We start from the raw sequence: 25,554 nt of genomic DNA, 5'->3' as shown, positions 1-25,554 counted from the left end.
TAGAACTGTATGCAGCATAATTTATCACTCAAAAATCAAACTACCTGCCTCCCTGAGGATGAGTGATCGATCCTACATGTTGTCTATAATCTTAAATCACTCATAAAGACTGATTATGGCCAAATCCAAACCCTGCTCCTCTGAATGCTGTACATATCATCAAAAAAGGCTTTCTGGAGTCAAGCAGCCATATGATAGATGAGCGTTTCCAAGCACGAGGCCGGGGTATTGTGCGTGCCATGAAGCTTATTTTATAGGGTCCATGATAGATGTTGTTTAGAGCGATTTAAGCGGCCCTTATGCTTGTGTCAGCATCTGACCCCTCTGCAGTGATAAAGCTATCAGAAAGAGAGAGTAGAAACAGAAGTGAAATATGGAGGGAGGGACATGGGTGCCAGATAAAGTCCTGCAGACTGGGCACCGGCCCAGCTCTGGGAGGGAAAGCCTTCACTCTTATCTGCATAAAACTTGAGTGGGTGGGCAGACAGAGTGGGTTCAGTGAAAAAGCCTGAAGTCTACAGACAGTTGAACTTCCAACACTTAGTTTAAATCAGATGCAATTTCCCACAAAAAACAAAGTGCTATTCAGCTGCTCATTGCATCAATTAGGAAAGTTTAAAACACAGTTTAACTTAATAATAGAACTGATTAAACCAAACTGATATCAGCCTTACAGTACACAATGCAGCTGTGGTGAAAATACATCAGCAATAAGTGAGAAACGTCACTGTGAGAGCTGGAATAAAAACAGATTCCACGGAAATGAAGGAGAAGAGAGGATTAAATGGACATTAAAACACTGTTGTGTAACTAGGGTTGCAAAATTCAGGAATTTCAAGTTGGAAACTTTCCATTAACAGGAATGTATGGGAATAAATGTGAATAAACCAGGAATTACTAAATTCAAGGTTGGCTCTTAATAGGGAACTTAAATATAGTTGGGGAAAATATATTTTAGCATAATCCTGACTAAAACAACCAGATATCATGCAAGCATAGTTGAATATTTGTGCTATTCCTCAATCACATGCACATAGCACACTGCTTACTGCAGGGCTATTGAGACCACGCCCCCTACATGGACTGTGCATTCATCCATCACATGCACAGATGATTTCTAGAGAAGCTTGGGGGAGGATGCTTTTTTGAATGTTGAATGGGACTTTTTTTGGATTGCATTTTTGTTAATTTTCGAATGGGTTGGTTCGGGAGATGAGTGATATTTAACTCAACATTCTTGTTTTTGTTCTCCAATGAAAGAATTGATTGTTCAATAAAATATTTAACACATGATAAAGTTCTACCTACAAATAAAATCGGTTTTAATTGTATTATTTTGGTTGGATGTCTGCTTATAACAAAACAAATATTTATGCTTGGATTTGATACCTTTCCATTAAATTACCCTCAATTCCCAGTTAATTCCCATAAATTCCCATTAATTCCCAGTTAATTCCCATGAATTCCTATACATCTCATGGACAGTTTCCAATTTGGAATATTTGCAAAATTCCCCAGCTTGACTTCCCATGGAAATTTACCGGAAATTTCCCACCCTTTGCAACCCTGTGTTACGTGATTAAAGTAGATTAAATATAAGAATAATTCACAGATTTTACAGAAGACAAAACAGATGGCCCCTAAAAAGTGAGTTTGAAAGATAAAACTAATAACCTGAGATGTTTGAAGCTAAGAGGAACACATTGAAGGGTCCTTCACATCAGTTGAGGTAATGTTCGGTGTCAAAGGACCTCATGGATGGATGTTCACTGTGCTGACAGAAGAGATGCCATTCACATACAGCTGTGCTCATGAACGCTATTGCAAATGTGTTAACAAATGCATCAAATCAGCAGACAGTTGAATCAGCAGCAAGTTTGTGACAACTGACAGAACAGCTTAGGCTCTACAGGTTCTTCCTGATGTCATCTGCATCACCGTCAGAAGTAAAGTAACATTCAAAGTAATAGTGTGTCAGTACAAAATTGATCACTTCATAAGACAGCTTGCATCTGCAGATATTAGAGGAAGAAGCTACCACAGTGATGGCTGCATGTTACTTCTGGTGGTTCATCAGATTCCCCTATTAGGGAATATCATCCAACATGAACCCGACAATCTGAGTCGACACCACACCACAGTTAAGAATGAGTCATTAAAAATGGTTGCATCCAATAAGTGGTTAGCAGCTGGTTGGTAGGTTCCTCCTCCCCTGATTTGTTTAAGGAAGAGCACGCTAACCATGTAGGTTTTATTCCATTTCATCACAAGCTTTAATGGCTACATCAGAAGGTTATGTGTGTTCTAAAGAACCTTTGCATTATCATTATGTTTACCTGTGAGATCACTATCAGAAGCTTATAGCCTGAAGCTGATGGAAGTACAGACTATTACAGCTAATTAACTTTCATCAAGACCATCTTTATAGTCCTTAACAACCAGTTAGGGAGATTTGTCTGCTTTCTCAAACAATCAGACCTTTTGCATGGCTGATACATTTGACTGTTTATTAGACTTAGACCACAAGCAATGCTGTCACATTGCATCAGATGCTCTGTCAGTCTAAATGAGTGGAAAAAAAGGTTCATTTCAATGAGTTAATGCAGCTTAATTTAGTCACCGCTCTTATAAAACCTCACGATTGGAGGATAACTGAGGAGTAATTATGAATAGAAATTACTTTAACATAAGAATATAAAGACAAAAATCATCACGTCTGAATCAAAACTGCTCTCAACCAGCTTGATGTGAGCTGAAACAGAGGACATGGAATTGATTTAAGGCTGTACTGCAGGTGAGGAAAAGTGCTAGCACAAAACTATTCTTCACCTTATAGAGGTTACTCTTTTAGGAAGGTATCATAAACCCAATGGGACATTAACCCCACCTCCCCTCTCCCCTCCAAGCTCTATAATACACACGCTGCCCCAGATGAGTAGTTGGTGTTGTCATGTGAAATTGAGACCTATTGGTTGTAATCAGGAAGTGCGACAGGCCTGTCCCCTCTAAGAGCAGGTCACCTCTACTCCCCCACCCTCCTCTTCCTCTTCTGCTCCGTTCAGCCTTCACAAGCCCCATGTTTTATTCCCCATTTCTGTCCACACACATTGGCCCTGTCATTTTTCAGCCCGCTGACTGATTACTGGTTACACTGTTCAGCCAATCTCCACTTACAGCTCCTTGTCTTCCCTGGCTTTATGACATTATTACATGTCTTTATCACCACCATCAATACTTCAGGCCCCCATAGAGAGATGTTTCAACAGCCAGTACAGACCAGGCACAAACACTGTAAGCAGAGCACACACATCTTCTACACACACGATACAACAGCATAGAGTGGACTGAGACTTGCAGCAATAGGGCTTAAACTGGGATAATGTATTATCTATTCAACATGATCGCATTATCATATTCTATCTTCACCATTCAAGCAGTAGTTACTTCTCTGGGCCCTCTCCTCTCAGTCTGGGTGATCATTTTTTTTTCTGTCTGGCTGCACAAACTTGACCGTGTTAACAGCAGTTCAATACTTTGACTAACCAAGCATGTGTGAAATTAGTAATGAGATTCATAATGCTCTAACTCAAAATATAATTCAGTTTAAAAATCAATGGAAACACGCGGCTGTTCCTACATCACCAAGTCTGATAGATTAATAAACATGTGGGAGAGGTGAAACTAAATCAGAGAGAGGGACAAAGGGGAAGAGAGGGGGATAAAATATAATAGAAGATATCTCTATTTACTGCGCAGAGTTGTACTCTGCTGTACTGTGGTAAATTAAATACTTCAAAGCAAAAGAACGGACGCTTCATATTCCTTCTATAATGGGTATTTATTAAACCTTACCACTCACTCATACGAGTGGGACAAAATATTGATTGGTCAATATATCATGGTCCTGACCTGTGGGATACAATTATTGATAAACCAGGGCTACATATCAGTCTTTTAATTGAACAAACATGGCGCTCTAAACTGATTTCCCTACCAGTTTGACTCACTGCATCACTACCATGGACTGTTTATTAAAATGGCCACCCATTTAAATCTGTCCTGAGTCGTTTGTAAAGCTCTTTCAGATGATCACAGCAGCTGGCTTCATCCACACCACTAGCCACATCTGAATTGCAAGCAGAACAAGCCATACCATGTGCCGTATATCTGACTTTGGCTGTCTTAAAACCAAGCAGCAACCTCCGGCCTTAAAATTAAAGCCAATGCGGAAGTATTATAAATCGCATATCATGGGGCGTTAGCTTGAAGTTGGCTGCAGAAACACAGGAAACTACATACACAGCAATTCAAAGAGGATGATATTTACAGCAAAAATAAACATGTTTACAGCCTGGTTCAAAAACAGTTTTGGTCTGAACAGCTGAATTCTCTATCAGCACACACTGTACGGGGTGAATTAATTTTATAACAGGTATTTTTGAAGATAAGAAACTTAAAAGTTTTGCCTAAAAAAGGGCTAACTTGTTAGACAAGCGGGCACTCTGTAACTGTTAGCGAAAAGGCTAAAGGACCGCCTCTTTACCTCCCATTAGCTCAACAGACATTAGGTTGACTTCAGCATTTCCTTTTTTTTTTTTAAGTTATATTTTTGGGGCTTTTTGCCTTTATTCCATAGGACAGCTGATGAGAGACAGGAAATATTGGGAGTAGAGGTTGGGGGAAGACATGCAGGAAATTGTTGACCGGTCGGGAATCGAACCGGCAACCCCTGCGACGAGGACTATAGCCTCTGTATGTGGGGCGCTTAGACTGCTAGGCCACCAGCGCCCCGACTTCAGCATTTCCAATATGGTACCCGCCATCAACTGGCCTCAAAACAGCGCTTCAGAAACAGATGGGTGACATCACAGATACTACGTCCATTATTTATACAGCTTATGGTAACTCCGCACTCTCAATAACTCTTGGATCCTCTTGCCGTGGAAGCAGTCGTTCAGTCTCCAGTGAACTACGCAAGCTTGCGTTCCCGTTCATGAGTTGCAAACTGAGTCATTCAGTTCACCAATCACTAAAATATGAGTGCGTTTAATTACACGTTCATTTAAGTTAATTCACGCACAACAGTGCTACACTATCGGTCACCTTCCCACCTTCATAATGTTAACAGAGGTAACTGAGGGTAAATTGTCAAATAAAAATACATGTCAAATGTTATTTTTCCATACATCCTTGGTCATCATAGCTAGATCATATCACGCTGATTTATATGTAAATTATTGATTTACAGCTCTGTTTACAAATGCAGGCTCCCGCAGCGTTCTCTACTGGGATAGCAGAGTAGAGGGGGAACAGTGGGAGAGAACGTAACAGACACTAACACAAGAGCCTTTGAACTTTCTATAGCAATGAGTGTCTGCTTCAAACCAACATATGAATTTGTTCTGCTGTGGGCTGTACCAACCGGAGGGATCTTCAAAGTTTTATCAGTACATTATATGCATGTTTTGATTAGTGGACAGGATGTGACCGCATTGCACAGAGTTGAGGAGGAGAACACTGTGGCTGCAGGCCATCCAGCAGGAAGATGTGCTTGGTTACCTGTGGGATCCAAAATCCAGACGTGCATATGTCTGTAGTCAGAACTTCAGTAACTTTAATGTTACATTCACGTCATCCAAACAGTAGAAGACTTTGTTCAGGGGTACAACGAATGTTGATTATTAGCCAAAAGACAAGTGAGCTACAGATTACGTTTCACAAACTGAGTAGCTTTCCTTGCAGAGTGTATTGAGGCTGCTCTGTCTGTAAATCACTGATATAGCACATAGTCAATAATAATAATAATAATAATAAGCATGTGCACAGAATTCACTAAAACCTGCTAGTCTATTTTGTTTTTATTACATGATGTTAAGACTAATTCCTCATATCTGTAGCACATGTGATATTATCTCTTATCAGGTGACCACCACCCATTATTGACTTGCATCATTCTCCCAGTCTTTTTATGGCGTATAAGATCTATTTGAAGATTAAAACAGAAATAAGGGGGCGCCTTGGCCTAGCGGTCTAAGTGCGCACCAGATATGTGAAGGCTATAGTCCTCGTCGTGGCGTCGCAGGTTGGACTCCCGGCCTTGACCATTTTCTATCCAATAAAAGGCGAAATTGCTCAAAACTGTAACTTAAAAAAAACCTGGCATGAATCAATATGTGAGAGTTGTACACCTGGGCTGTTTTACCTGCAACCTAGCAGAAGGGTTACTTTAGGTCAAATAATGTTTGACATTTAATGATTCGCTGTTTCTTTTCAGCATTTTTGGCGTGTAATTTCAATTCATGTCAACAACAACAGCAGCAGCATATTTCAGTCTGAGCACAGACCTCCTTGATCTCCTGTCTGTAATATGAAGGACTCTGAGCAATTACCACATGTCAGCAAACAGCAAATATGTGTCGCTTAATAAACATTAAAAATGTTAAAGGAAGAAATGAGAAACACTTATCTATGTTTTACAGTCACTTTCCTCAAAATGTTCCCAAAGTACTCGCATGTGTGTGTTCTGTGTGTGTGTGTGTGTGTGTGTGTGTGTGTGTGTGTGTGTGTGTGTGTGTGTGTGGTGTGTGTGGTGTGTGTGTGTGTGTGTGTGTGTGTGTGTGTGTGTTAGTGTTGGTTATCTGAGTGCAGTCATGCGTGCCTGCCCCTGAGTGTGAGGATGTGACTGTGTGTGTGTGTGTGTGTGTGTGTGTGTGTGTGTGTGTGTGTGTGTGTGTGTGTGTGTGTGTGTGTGTGTGTGTGTGCTTGAACACATACAGTAAGTTGATTGAAAAGGAGAAATTTTAACATGAGAGAAGTGTAATCTCCGTCTCACAACAGGCCGCCTGAATGTCAGAGGAGCGCTGCACTGGCGGCAATTACTATTGACATCACGCTAATTGTAGCTGAATAATTAATCCTTACTGTTGTGGAGTGCCGGGACCTGAAAAGGTGAGCCGGATGTGGCAGAGTTGAACTCTTACACAGTAGAATGGGGACTAATTGGATTTAGGATCACTGTGTTTATCGGATGAATACAATTTTACCCATTCCAGTTCAGGTCATGTTTAAGGAGGCACGGTAGCCGTAATTAGACTCCCAAGACTACAACATACCAATTAATAACAATTACAGTATGAATTCAAATATCCACACACAGTGCTTTTAATGCTATTCACTGTTATTGGATACGCAAGGCTGCATTCATCTCATAAAAAACCATGTAGTCTGGAAGAGTGAATGAGCAAAGCGAAACTAGGTGTGCTTATTTGTAGTGCTTTTCTGCCCTCTACTGGAGAAAACGCTTGAATGTCTGTCCTCTGCCAATTACAGAGCTGGGGTCACAGTTTTATTTGGCCAAATGGGACAGGCCGTATAGGGTTTAATGTACGTTTGAAAACCTGTGTCATAAACTGTTATGATGACACACATCATAGGTAGAAGACAATGTCTCCCAACATGAAAATGTTGTCTGCACACATGGTTAACTCAGTTGTCATGAGACCTGCATAAAAAATGCAAATGCACCATTCCTCTCTGATCTTTTTAATCAAGTGTGATGTTAACTATTACTTTAAGGCATGGTTGGTTGTCTCATTCTGACACCATCCTATTCTATATTCTTAGTTATTTTCAGAAGCTCTTGTGAGACAGGATATGAAGGAGGTAAAGTGTGACAGAGGTTTGAAATGACTTGACACCACTGATCACTTACTGAGATGGGAGGAAACTCAAATGCTGGTGAAAATTGTGGTTTGATGTCCAACAGCAGCAGGAGGTTGTGACTCATCCTGCACTAAAAGGGGCCAGTGTCACGGCTGTTTACCTATTTTCAATGGTTCAACCTATTGAGGTTACACCGTTCGTGGAAAGTTGACTCATCAGAGCAGTTCCCACTGAGTCATGAGCATACAAACAAGACTAACTTTGTTTGGAAGTGAAAAGTTCAAATCTGTCTCCTCTTCTCAACAGAACATCTCTGAACTATAACACACAGGAAGACTCAGTGTCTCTGTTTAGTAAGACAATGTTGCCATCTAGTGAGTAAGTCAGCTAAAGACTTTCAGACCTGTTCGTTTCTGCAGTGAAAGGACCATTTCCCCTGATTCCCCTGATTTCCCCACGTTTTGCATTTGAAACTACATTTTTCTCATGCAACTTTTTGATTATATCTTTGTTTGATTTGAAACAGTTGTGCATTCAGGCATAATTTTACATTTAATGATGTTAAGCGCATTTACTTTGAACCATGTTGTGGAAAAAAACTCTGCGGCAAACACAGTCCATTTTTCAATGGGATGACGTGTTCATTCTATTTAATGAGTTTTTCATCCTGCTGAGTGATTGCTCTGAATCACCCTGCAGACAGAAGAACTGGAAAAAGTAAAAACTTTACACTGCGGCTTCGTGTCGATGTTCAAAAATGTCTCATTCACAAACTAAAGTTTAAACTTCTCATATTTAAATCGCTCGGTGTGTGCTTTTCATACTGTGTATGCTCATAAGAACCTGGTGCAATGACATACCTTACTATCGATTCGTAAGATAGAAGTATTCACTATAGTGTGCATAGTGAACATATCTCTTATATTTACTATATTTTATTTTATATTCACCTTATAATTATTAATTTTATTATCATTTTAATTGTATTTATTTATTTTACTATGTAAGCACAATATTGTATTCTCCTATTCCATGTTGTAAGCTGCTGGAACAAACATTTCCATCAATAAAATCTATCTATCTATCTATCTATCTATCTATCTATCTATCTATCTATCTATCTATCTATCTATCTATCTAATATTTTCTACAAAATTCCCTACAGCTTTTGCCCATATTAGCGTATATGTAGATCTGGATATTGCCACTAATGTTGTAGTCAAGACCACATTAACAGAGACCAAGACATGTCCAAGACCAGAGTGCACTGAGACCAAGACAAGACCAAGACATTTAGGGATCGAGACCGAGTCAAGACCAAGACCATATATATCAATGAAAAATCATTATGAGAGTTAACAAAATAAAAGACTTCTGTGTATTTTATTTAAGTTTGCTTTAAATACAAGCGAAAGTAACAAACAAGTATTTGTTGTCTTTCTTTTGATGCGTTGTGAAAGCCTTTTGGCACCTTATGTTTCGTTTTGGTCGTCATTAGTTGAACTCTCATATCACAGTGATGACAGGGACACAGACTGTATGAGTGGTGGTCTCGACCGCTCTTGATACAAAATACAGAATCCGCCCAGTCCGAGACCGAGATAAGAGCAAGTTAAAATGCCTTTGATTCCGGGACGGGACCGAGACCTCAAATAAGCGGTCTCGAGACCGGCCTCAAGACCAAGACTGGTCACAAGTACTACAACACTAATCGCCACTGATCTGACTCACATTGTACTGATTTAACACGGTTTCCAGTTCATTTATTTATTCGATTCAATATCGATTCATCAGAGATATTTCAGTTACCAAATTGGTATTCATTTTTCTCAGAGAGATTCTTGGAGAACTAATGCTGTTAACTGTACAGTGTCTTCTAAGTGGACACATTATTAAAAAGAGTTACATGAATGTACATATTATTTAACATAATGACCAAAACATTTAGTTGTAGTCAACATAATTTAGTGCAACAAAGACTCTACAGTCAGTGAGTACTGAGGGACGAGACAAAAATACTATCAGTGTTCTCTGTGTTGCAGAGACGGTACACATCATTTGCTTGTATTTGTATTTTCATCTGTACGGTCACACGCTGGTTAAGAACTGCATGTGTTCATTTCAACAGGATAAATGAGGTGTAAGGACACAACAAGATCTGAACAGCAGTCCGTGCCCTGAGAGAGAACAACCCTGAAAAGATCTCTTAAAAATCCAGCATATGAACTATTTAATATCCTCTGAATATTAAAAAACACATCTTTATATTTCTAACTGAATCCTCACACAGCCAGCGTAGATAAGGTGGCTACACACTCAACTCAATTAGTCTTTATTTAAGGGAGGCAGTTGAGGACCTAAGTGAGCTGTAAAAATCTAATGACAATAGGCCTGAGAATGCTTCCCATAGTTAGAATCACGTGCATCTCACACACAAGCACTGAGACTGATAAAAACTGTCTGTTTGATTGAAATGTCATGGTCAACAGTATCAAATGCTGCGCTGAGGTCTGAAAAAATGAGTGCTGAATCATTTACAACTTTAAGCAGGGTGGTATCTGTGCTGGGGTTTAAAAAGTGTCCATTAGAAATCGGTCTGTAGTTTTTTAGACTGGGATTTATATTGAATGTCCTAAAAGTTGAGGGAAAGATTCATTAACTGAGAGAGGAGTTTATAATCTTGGTTATTTCGTGTGAGATGCATTGGAAGCAGGATTTTTTGGGGGAATGGAATGTAATGCACATGTGTGGAGATCTTCTTCCTACTAACTACTTCACCTACGGCGGCTTCTGTCATTAAAACAAAGAATGGTACAGTAGCTGAAGGATTAAAGGCAGGATACTCCAAGCAAGACTGACAAGTTACATTGAAATAATTTTAATGATTGAAACTTTCTTTTACAGGTGAGCGAGTTCTTCACATTTTTTTTTTTTTAGGTTATGCTTTTGGGCATTTTTGCCTTCATGATAGGACAGCTGAAGAGAGACAGGAAACGTGGGGAGCAGAAAGCGAGGGAAGACATGCAGTGAATGGTCGGGAATCAAACCGGCGATCTCTGCGACGAGGACTATAGCCTCTGTGTGTGGGGCGCTTAGACCGCTAGGCCACCAGCGCCCCAAGTTCTTCCCATCTGAGAGTTGAGTTAATAAAAACATGTAGTAGTTTGTCAATGGTGGTAAAAAGCACTTTGGGGTTATACTGTCTTTCTGAAATGATCTTTGAGAATGTAGCTTGTGTCATATTTCCAGACTAAATTATTAGAGATAAAAAAAACTTGTTCTTTAAAATCTTAAAATAAACAGATTATTTTTCTTCCATCACCTCTCTGCTTTTTGGCATTCTCTCTTCATCTGACAGATAACAGCAGCATTCCATGCTAATTTGTGGTTTGGTTGCCTTTGCTGGTCTGTGATTGGGCAACTTTATCTAGAGAGAATTCAGTATTGCATTAAAACCATTAACAAGATGATTGTAAGCCAGATGTGGATGGAGGAAAAGAACTCAGCAGAGGATCAGAATAACTTGATCATTATTGGTAGTACAACAACAGTCTAGTGACAGTCATTTGGAGCAGATACGGTGGAGTTCAAAAGATACTTAAGGGTCAGAAACAGGGACTAGTGTGATGGATGAAATGACAATCCTCATAGTAACAACTAAATCTAGTGTGTTTCCATGAATGTGTGTAGCAGTCTGTACATATTGCGGGAGATTAAAAGAAGCAATTACATCCAGGAAGTCCTGAGAGCTTGTGTCATGTAAACATCACTTATACCTGAGGAAAGCACTCTCTGATGTGATTATTTTACAAGTACAACTCCACAGGAGTTTGTATGCTGCGTAAAAGATAAATAAAAACAGATTTGGATGGCTTGCAAGTCATTTAAACCCTACATTGAATTGAAAATAGTGCAAAGACAACATTACAAATGTTAAAACTGAAAAAAACAGGAAAATGTGATGCCAGCAACAAGTTTCAAAACAATTGTGACAGGATGGAAAAACAATGAAAAAGTTCAGTAATGCTAAAAAAAACAAACCTGTAGGAACATCTCCAAACTGATGAGGTTAATTCGCAACATGTAAGTAAGGGATAACGTATAGTAAGCCAGAGGTTATGCCAGAGAGAGTCCCGACGGTGAGACAAGACGCCGACATTAAGTTGGTGATATTTGGGTGATGTGTTTGTTGGAGATGCCTCTATATGTGGTTTCAGAGATTTGTAGTATTTCAGTAATATTTGACCTCTATGTTGTGCATCTTGCAGTTGGCCTTGCTCTCGTCCAGCTCTTCTCTGTCTGCTAACTTTTTATAAGTGCCAGCCTTTCACATGGCCTTAAGGGTTGTGACCCTAACCGTAATCATAACCCTAACCCTAACCCTAATCCTAATCCTAACCCTAATCATAACCCTAATCATAACCCTAACGCTAACCCTAATCCTAACCCTAATCGTAGCCCTAACCCTAATCATAACCCTAATCATAAACCTAATCATAACCCTAATCACAACCCTAACCCTAAACCTAATCATATCCCTAACCCTACTCCTAACCCTAACCCTAACCCTCTGTTTGCTTGAGTTGGTTCTGTTTATATATTTATTTGAGTTGGTTCTGTTTGCTTGAGTTCAGTTCTGGTTCGGTTCGGTTCTGGTATGGTTGTAGTACGGTTCTGGTATGTTTCTGGTTCGGTTCTGGTTCGGTTTAGTAATGGTTCTAACCCTAACCCTAATCCTATCCCTAACCCAATCATAACCCTAACCCTAATCCTAACCCTAATTATAAACCTAAAACTAATCCTAATCCTATCCCTAACCCAATCATAACCCTAACCCTAATCACAACCCTAACCCTATTCCTAACCCTAACCTAACCCTAATCCTAATCCTAACCCTAACCCTAAATCTAACCCTAATCATAACCCTAACGCTAACCCTAATCCTAACCCTAACCCTAACCGTACCCCTAACCCTCTGTTTGCTTGAGTTGGTTCTGTTTATATTTATTTGAGTTGGTTCTGGTTCTGTTTGCTTGAGTTTGGTTCTGGTTCCGGTTATGTTTGCTTGAGTTTGGTTCTGGTTTGGATCGGTTTTGTTCTGGTTCGGTTCTGGTTCTGGTTCTGTTCTGGTTCGGTTTTATAACGGTTCTGTTCTGGTTCTGGTTCGGTTCTGATTCGGTTCTGGTTCAGTTCTGGTACGGTTCTGGTTCGGGTCTGGTTCTGTTCTGTTCTGGTTCAGTTCTGGTTCGGTTCTGGTTCGGTTCTGGTACGGTTGTGGTTCGGTTCTAGTACGGTTCTGGTTCGGTTCTGGTTAAGTTGTGGTATGGTTCTGGTTCGGTTCTGGTTAAGTTCTGGTTCGGTTTGGTTAAGTTCTGGTACGGTTCTGGTTCGGTTCTGGTTCGGTTTGGTTAAGTTCTGGTACGGTTCTGGTTTGGTTCTGGTTGGGTTTGGTTGGGTTCTGTTTCTGTTTGCTTGAGTTCGGTTCTGGTTCTGGTTCTGTTTGCTTGAGTTTGGTTCTGGTTCTGGTTCTGTTTGCTTGAGTTCGGTTCTGGTTCAGGTTCTGTTTGCTTGAGTTCGGTTCTGGTTCTGGTTCTGTTTGCTTGAGTTCGGTTCTGGTTCCGGTTCTGTTTGCTTGAGTTTGGTTCTGGTTCCGGTTCTGTTTGCTTGAGTTCGGTTCTGGTTCTGGTTCTGTTTGCTTGAGTTTGGTTCTGGTTCCGGTTCTGTTTGCTTGAGTACGGTTCTGGTTCGGTTCTGGTTAAGTTCTGGTATGGTTCTGGTTCGGTTCTGTTTCGCTTCTGGTTAAGTTCTGGTTCGGTTTGGTTAAGTTCTGGTACGGTTCTGGCTCGGTTCTGGTTCGGTTTGGTTAAGTTCTGGTACGGTTCTGGTTTGGTTCTGGTTGGGTTTGGTTGGGTTCTGTTTCTGTTTGCTTGAGTTTGGTTCTGGTTCCGGTTCTGTTTGCTTGAGTTCAGTTCTGGTTCCGGTTCTGTTTGCTTGAGTTCGGTTCTGGTTCTGGTTCTGTTTGCTTGAGTTTGGTTCTGGTTCCGGTTCTGTTTGCTTGAGTTCGGTTCTGGTTCCGGTTCTGTTTGCTTGAGTTCGGTTCTGGTTCTGGTTCTGTTTGCTTGAGTTCGGTTCTGGTTCAGGTTCTGTTTGCTTGAGTTCGGTTCTGGTTCTGGTTCTGTTTGCTTGAGTTCGGTTCTGGTTCCGGTTCTGTTTGCTTGAGTTTGGTTCTGGTTCCGGTTCTGTTTGCTTGAGTTCGGTTCTGGTTCTGGTTCTGTTTGCTTGAGTTTGGTTCTGTTTCCGGTTCTGTTTGCTTGAGTTCGGTTCTGGTTCGGTTCAGTTCTGGTACGGTTCTGTTTCGGTTCGGTTCTGTTTTGTTCTGGTTCGGTTCTGTTTTGTTCTGGTTCGGTTCTGTTTTGTTCTGGTTCGGTTCTGGTTCGGTTCACTTCTGGTTCAGTTCTGGTTAATTTCTTGTCGATTTGCCTTGGTTCTGGTTTGGTTCTGGTTCTGTTTGCTTGAGGTTGGGTTTGGTTCTGTTTGCTTAAGTTTAGTACTGGTTCTAAACCTAACCCTAATCCTATCCCTAACCCTAATTCTTACCCTAACCCTTATCCTAACCCTAACCCTAACCCTAACCCTAATCCTAACCCTAGCCCTAATCCTAACCCTAACCCTAACCCTAATCCTAACCCTAACCCTAACCCTAATCCTAACCCTAACCCTAACCCTAACCCTAATCCTAACCCTAATCCTAACCCTAACCCTTATCCTAACCCTAACCCTAATCCTAACCCTAACCCTAATCCTAACCCTAACCCTAACCCTAACCCTAATCCTAACCCTAATCATAACCCTAATCCTAATCCTAACCCTAATCCTAACCCTAATCCTAACCCTAACCCTAATCATAACCCTAACCCTAATACTACCCCTAACCCTAACCCTAACCCTTATCCTAACCCTAACCCTAACCCTAATCCTAACCCTTATCCTAACCCTGACCCTAACCCTTATCCTAACCCTAACCCTAATCATAACCCTAACCCTAATCATAACCCTAACCCTAATCCTAACCCTAACCCTAATCATAACCCTAACCCTAATCCTATCCCTAACCCTAATCCTAACCCTAACCCTTATCCTAACCCTAACCCTAACCCTAACCCTAATCCTAACCCTAGCCCTAATCCTAACCCTAACCCTAACCCTGATCCTAACCCTAGCCCTAATCCTAACCCTAACCCTAATCCTAACCCTAACCCTAACCCTAATCCTAACCCTAACCCTAACCCTAATCCTAACCCTAACCCTTATCCTAACCCTAACCCTAACCCTAACCCTAATCCTAACCCTAACCCTAACCCTAACCCTAATCCTAACCCTAATCCTAACCCTAACCCTTATCCTAACCCTAACCCTTATCCTAACCCTAACCCTAATCCTAACCCTAACCCTAACCCTAATCATAACCCTAATCCTAATCCTAACCCTAATCCTAACCCTAATACTACCCCTAACCCTAACCCTTATCCTAACCCTAACCCTAATCCTAACCCTTATCCTAACCCTGACCCTAACCCTTATCCTAACCCTAACCCTAATCATAACCCTAACCCTAATCATAACCCTAACCCTAATCCTAACCCTAACCCTAATCATAACCCTAACCCTAATCCTAACCCTAATCCTAACCCTAACCCTAATCCTAACCCTAACCCTAATCCTAACCCTAACCCTTATCCTAACCCTAACCCTAATCATAACCCTAATCCTAACCCTAATCCTAATCCTAACCCTTACCCTAACCCTAACCCTAATCCTAACCCTAATCATAACCCTAACCCTAATCCTAACCCTAACCCTAACCCTTATCCTAACCCTTACCCTAACCCTAATCCTAACCCTAACCCTAACCCTAATCATAACCCTAACTCTAACCCTAACCCTAACCCTAATCCTAATCCTAACCCTAACCCTTATCCTAACCCTAACCCTAATCCTAACCCTAACCCTAACCCCAATCCTAACCCTAACCCTAACCCTAATCCTAACCCTAACCCTAATCCTAACCCTAATCCTAACCCTAATCCTAACCCTAACCCTAATCATAACCCTAACCCTAATCCTAACCCTAACCCTAACCCTAACCCTAATCCTAACCCTAACCCTAACCCCAATCCTAACCCTAACCCTAATCCTAACCCTAACCCTAATCCTAACCCTAATCCTAATCATAACCCTAACCCTAATCATAACCCTAACCCTAATCCTAACCCTTATCCTAACCCTAATCACAACCCTAACCCTAACCCTAACCGTAATCATAACCCTAACCCTAATCACAACCCTAACCCTAATCCTAACCCTTACCCTAATCCTAACCCTAACCCTAATCCTAACCCTTACCCTAATCCTAACCCTAATCATAACCCTAATCATAATCACAACCCTAACCCTAATCCTAACCCTAACCCTAATCCTTACTCTAACCCTAATCACAACCCTAACCCTAATCATAACCCTAACCCTAACCGTAATCATAACCCTAACCCTAATCACAACCCTAACCCTAATCACAACCCTAACCCTAATCCTAACCCTAACCCTAATCACAACCCTAACCCTAATCATAACCCTAATCTTAACCGTAACCCTAATCCTAACCCCAACCCTAATCACAACCCTAACCCCAACCCTAATCACAACCCTAACCCTAGGATCAGGGTGAGAATGGTTTTGTAAAAGAATAAATGCACAAAATTGGGCAATATAAGGCTTCTCATAAAAACACCGTACGTTGAAGGGTTTTCAACACACAAACCATTAGTTTTTGCAAAGTTAAGGTAAAATATACGGCTACAAAAGATCCTCAATTAAGAGTCGTTCGGGAGTCGAAAGAGCCGGCTCTTCTTTGGGAGCAGAGTCAAAAGAGCTGGCTCTCTGAAAAGAGATCATCACTAAAGCACATGCTTACTACCATTTGCACTCTTAGTTGCCCTTGGAACTATTTGTATTGTAAAACGTATCAATGTAGATACTTCAGACCTGTACCATAGTGATAAACAGATAACACTTCAATTTGAATCAAGTAAATACCACTTGTATACTTTAAAACAGAGGGTCATTTCATTCCTTGTGGACTCAACATGACAGCATTTATACTTTTCAAGTAATTGATCTTAAACGCTTTCAGAAAATGAACAGTAGCAAGACTCACATATCCCTTCGAGCCACCAAATGGTATAACAATGGTGTATGCTGTTTTGTAATTACAGCACAATTTTATGATTTACTAGAAATGTATTCAAATTATTTCATGGACATGCTATGGTTCGTGGACCCCCATGGGTCCCAGGACCCCACATTGAGAACAACTGAGCTAGGGTACGGTAATTGAGCTCTCAGCCTGCAGAGAAAGTTGTGAGGCACAGACCCCGAAGCTCTCTGCCCGACTCCACTGGTCACACTATAACTTAAATATAAGACTCTTTGAATCAAAAGAGCACTCTACAAGGTTAATGTAGCATAAAACATAAACAATATACCCCCGTTTTCTGTGAATGCATGATTATGAAGTGAAGGAGAAAAGATGTGAAAAAAGTTGCACAGTGTCGCTGTCTTTTCCAGCACAGCGTGCGCTCAACTTTCAATGAATGGGATGTGTTTTGTTAATCGGGTCAGGTCGCACGCAGCCATGTTGGAATAATTTTCCAGGACTATATGTGATTTTCCAGGACATTTTACTTTTTCTCCCATTTTCCAGGAAAACTGGTCAACTGTTTTCCAGGTTTTCCAGGTTTTCCGGGTTTTCCAGGACGCGTGGGAACCCTGAAGAATAGAGAGGAGGAGATGAAATACACATCCGATGTGTGGCCGATGAGCGGGGATCCCAGAAGTGCTGTAAATGCGGGAAATACAATGCTGCCGAGCGGACCAATCCCGGGGCTTGCAGTCCGTGTTGATTCTACGGGTAGTTACATTTTGGAGGAGGTGCATGTAAGCTTTGTGTGTAGGCCTCTGCGTAGGAACGGGAGCTACGTGGACCTCCAGTGTGGGTAACGCCATCGATTCAACGCAGAAGCATAAATCAGCCTGAAGACATAAGAAGCTGCCTTGCTGCTATTTAAGCTGAGCGATAACAACAAACAAACTTTTTGTTGAAAAGTCATGTGGGTTGTATGTGTGCTAAAGTTGTGGACAGTGGTTCGTTAACAGCTGTCTCCCCCACTCTCAGCACATTTACTCAAAAGCCTGTGTGATGGGAAGAAGGAGGGAGCGAGCAGAGGCACCACTGATCCAGACTGATACAGCTTGTCCGGCTGGTATGTCCAGTGCACAACCGTGCAAGTGTAAGGAAGGAGAGGGAGAGAGAGAGAGTGTGTGATTAATGTATATGGTGAGTGTAGTGTGTTGTGAATATATATAATGTACTGTATGAATTTATGTGCTTTGGCAATAATATCTTGTTGTTCATGCCAATAAAGCAAATTTGAATTGAATTGAATTGAATTGAATTGAATTGAATTGAATTGAGAGAGTGAGTGAGTGAGTGAGTGAGTGAGTGAGTGAGTGAGTGAGTGAGAGAGAGAGAGAGAGCTCCACTCTGAGTTTTACGTGATTTTGTCTAATCTCTGCTACCACCTCCGATGACAGCTCAGCGGTGGGATGACTTCATGCTGCTACACCTTGGTGACTTTTACATTGAAAGTCAGACTACACAGGGGCTTTAATGTCCCGCTTTGAACCAGCAATGTAAGAGTTCTATGGTTGATCTTCAAAACTGACTTGACTGAGTTCTAATAAATGCAAGTTCTGGGAAGTTCTAAGTGTATTTGTCCCTGTCCTTGATGATGAATGCAACTCATCATACGCTCAATACAGCAAAATAACACATCACTAATACTGCAGCTAAATCCAAACCAGACACAGTTTAATAACTGCTTAAAATAACTTCAAACACACAATAAATCAAAAGCAACAACCAGCAGTTATAATTCTCTCATCAAGTAAAACCCTGAATGCATCACAAGCTTAACAGGAGAACAAAATGAGTCATTTCAAGGAGAGCTTTTGACCACATTTCACATTTACTTAGTAAGAAGTTAAGATATGAAAATATACATTAAACATGTTTTGACCAGGGGTGCTGCTCGCTCGGCTGGGAGTGAAGCTTCCACATAAACTCTTCCCTCTGGTGGCTGGCTGCAGTATAGGTCAAAAACTCTGTCTCCCTCATTCATTTCAATGGGGCTGCAGTCAAACTTTAAAAAATAAATACACATCGTACGAATGTTTCTACTATCCGTATGCTGTGGTGATATGTAGTTATTATTTGACTGTTTTGTGTTCAAGGCCTCTTTTTTCTGAAAAGTTTCTTTTGCGTTAGTTATTAGAGTTTAAAAAACAGGGTTTAACATCCGGGTTTACTTTGATTGACAGCTGCCGTAGAGGGAAACTCCATAGGATGTCGTGACGCTACTCTGTAGGGCGGAGCTCGTTACTGTGGCAACACAGAAATTACCGTGGCAACACAGAAATTCTCTACTGCGCAGACTCTGGCTGCAGAAAAATTTACAAGATGGCAGCGTTCTAGAGTGGGATATTCTGGCTTCAAAACCGTTCAATGGGAAAAGGTGGAGCAACGTTGTACATTTTATTTACAGTCCATGGATTTGACCAACCCCAGTGAGAACAGGGGTGAGAGGTCACGCAGCCTACGAAGAGCCTGTTCTAGAAATTGGTCAGGTCTGACATTTTTTTAACCCAAACTGCACAGGAAGGGAGACCACCAGCTGTCGTACTTATGTCACTATCTAGAGGACAAGCTATGTTATGAGAGCCAGAACTTGGTCAGTAATGTTGTGTGTATGTGCACATAACATTAACAATAAAGTAGAAGCTGTACTGTAATCATGTCAGTTAAATTACAATGATTGACCCAAAGTGAACCAGAAGCTTTCTGAGCCCTTACGGCCTGACGACTTGTACACAGATACGTCTTCATACACAGTGGAGAGGTTATCAAGAGCAAGAACATCATGTGCTAATGTGTGTCTGTCTTTGTCTTGTCTTGTGATGATGTTTGTGTTGTCTGTGTGGGATGTGTTGATGAAGGCTTCTTCTTTCTGTCAGCAAAACAGATGAGTGAGACTGAGTCTTGTAAGAAGGAGAACAGGCTGAGAATATATAATATTTGAAAAAAAAAAGTGCTTTTCAGTTAGCTTTTGCTGACCTGCAGCTTTGACAGGCATCCTCACACACCCACAAAATATGAACCTTGTCTGCTAAGGCTGATTAAATGTTGAATGGTATATGACTGACAGTTTTTTAATGCATTCGGTTCTCTTTCATGCGGAGGTCTTCTCCTCAGATACGTACAGGAAACAAATTCCTCTCTATTAATCACATGTATTCACATATTTCCTAAAGAACATAAAATCAAAGCTCCAGAAGAAAGATGTCAGCCTTGATATGTAATTTCAGAAAAAAAAACGCAAAGTGTCTGGCAAAAGAAAGAGTTGCATAAAGCAGAGTAATGTAACAAGTCATCTGCTCCCAGCTTAATGATTTCTGGTGGGGTATTTTTGACTCTCTCACCAAGGCCTTTAACGTCCCTATCATCCCTGAGCCACTGACTGAGCTTTTCGGCTGACCCCATGATTCCTACATTCCCCTCAACAATTAGACAAGCCTTCACAACATTCCAGGCAAGATGTGCTGTCCTTCTAAAATGGAAAAATGCCTCTCCTCCAACACACAATAAATGGATACAAGAAATTCTCTAAAGAAAATCAATAAATAGATTTGAAGAAAGAAAAAAAAGGTAATCTGCAGCAGCAATATAGATTTATTCACTCACTAAAGGATCTGAGAAAATGAACATGTGTGATTCAGAATTAAGTACTTCACTGCATCTGAACCAGGTCTTTAAAATGAAAAACTAATCAGTGCTCTTTGATAAATAACAACCAACATCTGATTTCAAAAGATGTTTGACAATCTGATTAACACGATACTGTGAACTCGAATTAACCTCCTGGATTTACAGGACTTATACTATTTGTGTAACATTCAAATCTGTGAGAATTCATACACCTTTAATAATAATAATAATATATTTTATTTAAAGGCACCTTTCTCGGCACTCAAGGACACCGCACAGATATATATTTATATATATACATACACGAATTTACATTAAAGGAAAACAAAATCAAAATCAAAGTGAAAACAATATAAACTAGCAAAGTGGTAAGAAAAAATAGAAACAATAACAAAATGACAGTGCAATTGGAGTCAGACGGAGTAGGCGGTTTTGAACAGATATGTTTTGAGTTGTGATTTGAAATGGGGGAAAGAATCGGTGTTTCTGAGTTGAGGTGGCAATGAGTTCCAGAGACGGAGAGCAGAGCGGCTGAATGCTCGGCTCTCCATAGTGGTGAGACGGGCGGAGGGGACAGACAGGTGTATGGAGGAAAAGGATCTGTGGGAGCGGGAGGGAGTGGGAACATGGAGGAGGTCGGACAGATATTGGGGGGCGAGGTTGTGGATGGTCTTGAATGTTAACAGGAGGACTTTGAACTGAATACGGAACTGAACAGGGAGCCAGTGGAGCTGTTGGAGGACAGGAGTGATGTGGTGGATGGAGGGGGTTCGGGAAATGAAACGGGCAGCTGAATTCTGGACCAGTTGGAGTTTATGGAGGATTTAATGAATATGATCTTTTCTTTAAAGACAACACAATGGATAACCTGATGGGGTTTACCAAACACAGAAACAGCTACAAACACTGCATAATACTAAATAACATGCAGATTAGCTTTAATTTAAAAGTAATTTGAATTACTGAAAAACTTGAGAACAAAGAACCATTCAATCTCACAATCATCTAATGCGAAGAATTCAACACAAGCAACAAATTTCACTCTTTTGCAGAAAAGGCAGCAGACTGTATCAGACCTGTATTGTATGTCTGCACTGTACAACAACCAAGTCAAAGCAGCAACACTTATGCTCACCAGTCAATAACTCTCAATACATCAGATGATAAATGACAAAAATATTTCCTCCTTCCATGAACAGCTTACAGTTTCCACCTCTTTTAACCTGCATGACACCTTCAGCTGCACGCTCCACACAGAACACACCTGTTGTTCTTAATTAACGAGCCAGCAAAGCACCATGCGCAAAAAGTTTACTAAGCGCACCAAACCAGCAGTACATAATATTAAAACCAGCTGCCTCACCTCGTTTTGAGATGTGTTCGTTGCCTCTTTCTGTCCTCACAAGCTTCCACTGACAGAAGATAATCCCATGTGTCCTTTAATTGTCCATAATTTGAGAGGTCCACCGACGAGGGTCCACTTGCTGTCGTCGCCAGGTTGTTTGACGTCGTGACTCCCTCAGGCTACAGTAGCTAGTGTCGAAATTCACCATTAATTAAATTAAAGTTACATTGTGAGCTATCCTTCTTTGCAATATCTTGTGGTTTATCTCCGTTGAGTTGTCCGCAGACTTAAACGTGGGAGTTTTTCTTCTTGGTATCTTCTTGTTTACCAATTTGACTGTGTGTGTGTGTAACTTTGAGTGGCGGGTGGCAGTGCCAGGCTGCCTGCGTCGGGAAAAAGGGAAAGTTGCGCGCGTGTTGCCCTATTACTTCCTGTAGAGTTTTTTTTATTATTATTACAACAGAAAAAGAGTCATGGCCACCCCTGAAATCTGATTGGCTATCCAAGTGGTTACTATTAAATCTAAACGACGATTGGCTGTTGTCAAAGCACTTACATTGAAACCATCTGTTTGGGTTGAGTTTTAACAAGCAATACATTTTAATGTGGAACTTTTTTACTGAATTAAGTTCAGCAGATTTCCATGTTTCTACTCTGTTGAGTAACTTGTTTTGGGATTTTGTTGGACTAAAACTTAGATGTGATCAAGCGGCAACATCCAGTCTCAAAGTATGAAGCCAATGCGCAAGTGTTATAAACTGCAATTCATCAGGAATCCGCTTGAGTCTGGCTGCAAAAACACCTGAAACCACATACAACCAATTCAAAAAAGACGATCTTTGCAGCATAATAAACATGTTTACAGCCTGGTTAAAATAAACGGCTTGGCTCCACGTAGCTAATTTCTCTATCGGCACACACTGTACGGGAGGTGAATTTTTTTCTAATGCGGTTCAGAAGATATTAAGATTACGAGTTTTTGCCCAAATAAGGACATGACTGACTTGACTCCTGGACAGGAACACATAGCTGTTGGCTAGGAGTCTCAACCGCCTCTTTACGTCACACTATGACTGATTGAGTTCCGCATTTCCAATATGGCTGCTGCCGCCGATTTGCTTCAAAACAGCTCTCAGGAACAGATGGGTGACATCACGGACACTACGTCCATATTTTATACAGTCTATGATTGAAACCATCTGTTTGGGTTGAGTTTAAACAAGCAATACATTTCAATGTGGAACTTTTTTTCTGAATAAAGTTAAGCAGATTTCCAATTTTCTACTCTGTTGAGTAAATTATCTGCAAAAATAGAACTTGTTTTGGGATTTTGTTGAACTAGAACTTAGATATGATTGGTGGAGATAAAACTCCTGGGTTTGGGGTAAGCCACTTATGTTTACCACACCTGGCAACCCCTAAAAAAGTCAGTGCGCCAATTTGGCCACCCCACTTAAAATAATGTCTTGCTCAGCCACTGGCAACGTGTCCTTAACATGTGCTGTAAAACATACTGCAATCAAACTGACGAGGAAGAGTTAAACTGAACATGCCATCACAATGGATGTACCCAGTAGCCAAGTAGCTAACGTAAATTTGTTTCATTGGAAGCTTTCCGCTCTATCTTAAGAAAACGACAACGGAAATCCTTCGAGCAGTGCCTGTGTTCTTAAATTGTTACTGTAAATAACTTCGGCACTTTATTTTATCAAATTGCTTGCATTTTATATTTTAATGTTTGTTGTCATTGTTATCTGTCTGTTTTGTTTACTATGACGTATGTTGCTGCCTCTCTTGGTCAGGTCACCCTTGTGAAAGAGGTCTCGATCTCAATGGGTCTTTTATCTGGTTAAATAAAGGTTTAATAAAAAACGTATTTTAGATTGACAACTTATCCCTCATCTGCAATAGATTGTGTGAGATTTCCAGTTTTGAGAGTGTGGACTCTGCTTGTGGATAAATTGAATCTGTTTGTGTTGATAATCGTGTTGCACTCCACACTCTATAAGAACACAACCGTTATATCTGTCATTATTTGTCATTATGTGTGGTGTCTCTCACATTTCCATCATCTGTTAAGATATTCAGATGTTTTAGAGTGGGCCAGGCTTATGAGGGAAATAAAACCTAATCTTTGCTATTCATTTATTGACACTAAGATCTGTTCTTTTTGTGTGTGTGTGTGTGTGTATGTGTGTGTGTGTGTGTGTGTGTGTGTGTGTGTGTGTGTGTGTACTGAGAATGTCCCAAGAGAGAGAAGTGGGAACAGGCTGAGTCCAGGTTTTGAAGGTAAGGTTGAACTATCAGTTATTGATTGGATCATTATTAGTACAGTAAAGGCCGTAAATTGATTACAGGATTGCAGTCTGTTCTTAACTGAAAAGTTGTTGTTTAAGTATTAACAGAAAGAGTTGGTGCTGATGTTTTGTTTGTTTTTGTATTTTTGTGTGTTTGTTGTTTATTTGTTTTTGTGTCATTTACAGGCAATATGTTTAATATACAATTCATGAAACTATGCAGGTGTTTGATCATTTTTCAATCCCATGGCCCACAAACCTTGGGTTCTCATTAGCTAGCATTAGTTCACTTAAGAGGACTGGATGGTTTGTTTGGTGAATCTGAGCAGCTTGTAAATTAAGCAGACTATCTGGCATGTTATCTTCTGCATGCTATAATTGCCAGTTGGTTGAGCAGCATGCTGTCAGCTTATGATGGTGATGACGAGAAACAAATATGACTTACTGCAGATGTTGAGTATGTTTGTGTGTAGTCTATTTTTAACTCCATCTTGAAGCCATGTTCTTTGCTTTGTGAGGCAGGTCAAAGGATGTGACTCATGAAAAGTTTTTCAAACCAGAGCCATTGTTCACTAGTGATTTTAAGAAAAACTAGTGCAACAGTCATGGTGGCTGCAAAATTGGGAGTGCCATGACATCCAGATTAGGCTAGCTACTAGAGCCAGTTGGACCAGCTTCTGAATTGTATCACAAAGCACAAATAATGTCTAGATAAGCAGGTATTGCAGTTGATCACTGAAACTGCCTTTAATCATGCTGTCTGAAATTACTGTTAATGTGTAAGGTTTTTTTCTCTATAACCCCCAGAAGAAAAACGTGTTTGTCCAATAACCTCATAAAAGGTAGTATCTGCATTTTCACCACACTAACACGTGCTTCAAGGCCAGTCTTAGTCAATGTGTAGGTAAACACTATTATACAAGGTTCTTCATAGTGATGTTCAGCCAATGCTGGGTGTGCAACATGAACATGTAGAGGTTGAACAAGAGCCAGGTGCAGCTTTTGATTCAGGTGTAAAGAACCACATTAAGATGAGCAGATGGCCCTGCATCAGCTTTTTATGCTTTTGCACAGAACTTTGAGTTGTAATGCTCCCACTGTCACTGAACTTACGATGTTGTGACAATCAACATTACATTAGAATAGCCAAAAATTAGTTTGAAGTAACTTGAAAATGAATACAGACAATGCTGGGATTTTTTTAACACTACCTGGAGGGAATGGTTAGCAGCATGGGAGGCAAACCTCGAGAGTTCCTATGTCCTCAACAGCTATTGTGGCAAGAGCATTTGAAGGAGAGAACCTGGGAGAGAAAAGGAGCCATAGTATTGTGAAGCACTACAGTAACTGCAAAGATCCTGGAGTTGCAG

Source organism: Notolabrus celidotus, chromosome 3, assembly GCF_009762535.1.
Source record: "Notolabrus celidotus isolate fNotCel1 chromosome 3, fNotCel1.pri, whole genome shotgun sequence".
Taxonomy (NCBI): domain Eukaryota; kingdom Metazoa; phylum Chordata; class Actinopteri; order Labriformes; family Labridae; genus Notolabrus; species Notolabrus celidotus.
Note: the sequence above shows the minus strand (reverse complement) of the source record.